Source organism: Rhincodon typus, chromosome 28, assembly GCF_021869965.1.
Source record: "Rhincodon typus isolate 14 chromosome 28, sRhiTyp1.1, whole genome shotgun sequence".
Classification (NCBI taxonomy): Eukaryota; Metazoa; Chordata; class Chondrichthyes; order Orectolobiformes; family Rhincodontidae; genus Rhincodon; species Rhincodon typus.
Genome location: NC_063359.1, coordinates 26,666,792 through 26,671,689, shown reverse-complemented (window position 1 = coordinate 26,671,689; position 4,898 = coordinate 26,666,792).

Genomic DNA, 4,898 nt, shown 5'->3' with positions numbered 1-4,898 from the left:
GGGCAAGTTAGTGAGTGACATACTCGCAGATTCAATTTGATGAAGATGATTAATAGAACCCATTCATATTTCCAATTTTGATCCAATTTCTCCAACACAAATAACATGGCCAGTTATTGTAGCTGCCTCTACCAATGCCAATGGTTGGTAGAGTCTTCAAGCCCAAATCTACTCTATTATTAATGGTCTCTTGATACCAGGGGTAGCCTTGTCTTAATGATGTGTTTTACAACTCAGGAAAACGCAATGTGGCATATGTTACAAATTTGGTTTTTGTAGCACATTTAAATTCAAAACATCATTATATCTCCTTATTCATACACAATTTGATTATCAATTGCAGAGTTAAAAATGCAATCAGCATTACAAATTGGAATTTCTGTTTCCTTACTCCAACTTCATCCACCTCCTTGGCAACCCGTTGGAGGCTGAACCACACAGTTCTCAAACTTGGTGTCAAATTTGATCTCACGATTAACACATATGACATATGACCACATATCTGTGCCATCATTAGGATCATCTACTTCTACTTCCATAACATCATTCAATTCTGCCCCTACCTCAGCTCATCCACTGCCGAAATAGTCATCGATGCCTTTATTCCCTTGGGATTTGAATATTTCAATGCACTTTTGCTGGCCTCATTCAATGAGAGTCCACTCTGGAATTAAGATGCCTCCTAAATTTGCACTATATGTAAAGCTTTATACTAATCTTAAAAGTTGTTTTCTAAATAGGATCAAAAAAGGCAGGAGGAAAATATTGATTTAAAAATAGATCCATTTCAGCAATTTTAAAATCTTTCACATCAGCCCTCATTAATACTGATGAGGTTCAAGTATGATTCCTGAACATCAGTATTATTATTTCCATGTAGATTACACAACTTTTAATAGGATCCTGCAAAGGTGCAGCATTTAATCTACCACTAATTTAAGGAACAGGTGGAAGAATCATCTGCTGTGCCAATTAATCCAGAGAAAGACATCTGCTTTCCTGGTTTCATATTAACTCTTACATGCAATGCAGCCACCGCCACAGTCTGGGATATCTATTATCATGGGCTTTTCAAAAATCTTGCCGAAGTAGACAAAAAATAAACATATGGGAAAGAAACACAGAAACTGACAGACCCTTGGATTGAAACTGAGCCAGGCATGAGCAGTGGATTTATCTTAGTATTTTTTTTACAATTCATTCTCACCCTACGGGCATTGTTCACTCTTGAGAAGGAGGTGATGAGCTGCCTTCTTGAATTGCTGCAGTTCATGTGGTGTATGTATGCCCACAGTGCAGCTATGAAGGGAGTTCCAGGATCTTGACCCAGTGACAGTGAAGAAATGGCAATATATCTCCATGTCAGGATGTTGAGTGGTTTGAAGAGGAACATGCAGGTGGTGGTGTTCCTATGTACTTGCTGCCCTTGTCCTTCTCAACGGTTTGGAAGGTGTTTTTGAAGGAACCTTGTGCAATGCATCTTGAAAATGATACACGCTGCTGCTACTGTGTATTGATGATGGAGAGAATGAATGTTGAAGGTGGTACATATGGTGCCATTCAAGTTGCTCGCTTAATCCTAGATGGTATCAGGCATCTTGAGTGTTCTTGGAATTGCACTCATCCAGGCAAGTGGGGAATATTCCATCAGACTCCTGACTTGTGCCATAGATGGCAAACAGGCTTTGGGAAAAGAGGAGGTCCATTGCTTGCTGCAGAATTCCTAGCTCTCAACCTTCCCTGCTCCAAAGGAAACAACCCTAGCCTATCCAATTTTGCCTCATAGCTCAGACCCTCCAGCAATGCAACATCTTGGTAAATCTCCTCTGCACCCTCTTTGAGTGTAATTATATTTTTCCTATAGTGTGTGCCAGAACTGCACACAGTACTGCAGTTGAGGCCTAAACGGCATTTTATACATTTCCAGCATAAACTCTTTGCTTTTGTATTCTATGCCTTCACGAATAAAGGCAAGGACCCAAATGCCTTCTTAACCACCTTATCTACCTGCCCTGCTGCCTTCAGAGATCTGTGGATGTGCAAACCAATGTCCCTCTGATCTTCAGAACTTTCTAGGGTCCTACCATTCATAGCGCGATCTCTTACCTTTTCAGCCCATTACCTCATACTTTTCCAGGTTGACCACCATTTGGGACTGCTGAGCAGTCCAGTGATGTCTCCCAGTAGTTCCTGACAGCATTCTCTTGAATATTTTCTGAACCCTTGCTCATACCTTCACATCTTTCCCGACATTTTGTGCCCAGAATTAGTTAAAACTTGAGACCAAACGAGAGTTCTAGAAAGGCTTAGACAGGTTGAGAGGTGGAGAGAGGAGGACCTGGAGCTGTTACCAATATCTAAATGTGCGAAAGAAACCAGCATCTGAAACAGTACGAGAATGAGCAGCTGCATAAAGAGAGGAAGAGGGGACAGCAGCTTTATTATAAAGGAGGGATAGAGAAGGGGCAGCAGCTTCATAAAGAGACAGCAGACATATGGGAGAAGGCCCATGATGATGGATGATAAAAACCAGTAGCAGTAAACCCCCTTTAACCTGTTTGTACCTGTCGGAGCCTGAGAGTGGTGTTACAGGAAAACAGCTACATGATTGTTGTGTACATCTTCCATGCCTCTTTTAATTGACCAATTGGTTTAAATTAACAAATGTTATTACAGCTGAACAAAGCAGTTTAAAAGTTTTCAGTTTTGAAATATTTAACATGGCAATTGATTAAATAGAATAAAGTTGTCGGGGTTAGCAGCTGTAGTTGGCTCGGTCCATGCAGGTACTAACAAAATTGGTTGGACTGGAAAAGAATTTCTACTGGGAGATCACAAGAACTTAGGGCTAAATTAGAAAGCAGAACCACAAAGGTAATAACCTAAGGATTACTACCTGAGACACATGTAAATTGATGTGGGTTAAATGTAAACAAGAGATTAGAGAGGTAAATACGAAGCTGAAGGTTTGGGAGAAATGGGTTCTGTTCAGGATTGGATTGGAGAAAGAATGAGCTTCATTTGAATCATGCAGGGAGAAAAGACCTGCTGAATCATACAACAATGTTTGTGGATATGACTTTAAACTAATTATTTCAGGGGAGGGTTCAACTGAAGGGAAGTTTAAAACATCAAAAAGAAACAAGAGAGCAGAGGTGCAGCACAGCGAAGAAGCGAACAATAATCAGTGTGGCAGGAAGGGGTCATAAATATATGCAGAAGAATGCAGCAGAAATTAGAATCAGTGGAAGTAAAGTAAAGGAAGCTTGGCTAATGCATGTAAGAGAGAAAGTGGACATTACTGGGTCTTTTTCAGGTTAGAAAGATACAATTAGTGGAGTTCCACAAGCTCAGTCCTAGGGCCTTAAATATTTCCTATTTAGATTAATGGCTTGGAGGAGGGGAAAGAATGTAAGGTACCCAATGTTTTGTTAAAACATAAAGAGGTGGGAGGGCATGTTGCAATAGAAGCATAAAGAATCTGCAAGGGGATTTAGATTGGTTGGGAGAACAAGCAAGAATGTGGCAGATGGAATTTTAGGTATGAAAGTGTGAGGTCATACACTTTAGTAGGAAGAATTAAAAGGGAGACTATTATTTAAATGGAGAGGGACTCCAAACAAGCATAGCACAGAGAGATATGGGTGTTCTTGTGCATGGAACAAAAAAATGTTAAGCAGGTGCTGCAAGTAATGAAGAAAGTGAATGGAATTTTGGCTTTAATTGCGAGGGTGTTGGAATTTACATATGTAGAAATTCTGTTATAATTATACAGTGTATCAGTGAGGCTGCACCTGGAGTGGCATAGGCTAGATCATTGGAAATACGTAAGGAGGAGATAGATAGTGTTATGTATTATACTTGGTGTAATGTTGGGATAGTGTCCCTTAAGGCACGAGTCATGTGAGCACTGGTGAGTCATCAGCCAGGTTTATTCAGATTGGTACTGAATGTTTACAGAGCACATCTATGGAATAAAACCTCCCTGTAGGAGGTTGCAGCAAACAATGAGTTTGTACATTCTTTAGTTCTGACAGGAGCCTAGTAACCGGCCAGTATAGAATAGATAGATTTTGAAATCCTGGGGAGTTGAGGGCAATGACAAGCTGTGATGAAAGAGATGTTGAGGCCTGAGGTAGATCCACCATGATCTTGTTGAATAGCAGGGCAAGTCTGAGGGAGTGAATGTCCTGCTCCTGCTCCTATTTCTGGCAGCAGGTGGTAATGTAGGGAAGAGCACATCAGTTCCTTTGGTCCTCTTCCTTGAAGGATCAAGCACCGAGGAAATGGTGATGGCCAGGCAGAGTGGGAGGCCGTGGGCAAGGGATCTAGAAATAAGGAACAGAAGGCTGAGACTTGTGAGTAGAAGAGAGAGAGAGAGAAAGAGACAGACAGAAAGAGAAGAGCAGGAGTTGGAGCAGAGTTCCAGTGTGGTGGGCCAGCATTAAAGAGCCAGGGCCACGAAGAGTACAGACCAAAGCCTCTGATAGTTGCTGCAAAGCTGGGAAATGGTAGTGGAATTGGCCAACAGCTTCAGAAGATTTAGGTGAAGGCCCGAGGGGAGAAAAAACACAAGTTCAAGAAGCCATGAGAAAGAACAATACCCTTACTGTTTGGCAGACAAGGGAATTTACGTTATATGGTCTAAGAAAGTTAGTCATATTGCTGCCTCTTATTCTTCCTACTGAAAACATACTATTTCACACTTTTCAGTATCAACTTGCACCTGCATCTGTTCCAAGTGTCTGTCTACATCCTCCTAAATTCTGTCACTAACCTTCGCTGTTCACAATACCTCCAAGTTCATGTTATCAAGGAAGCCGAGAAAATCTGAGTAAAAGAAAACTGGGGAAAACTCTTATCTGGTTAGAGTCATAGCTGGCACAAAAGAAAATGGT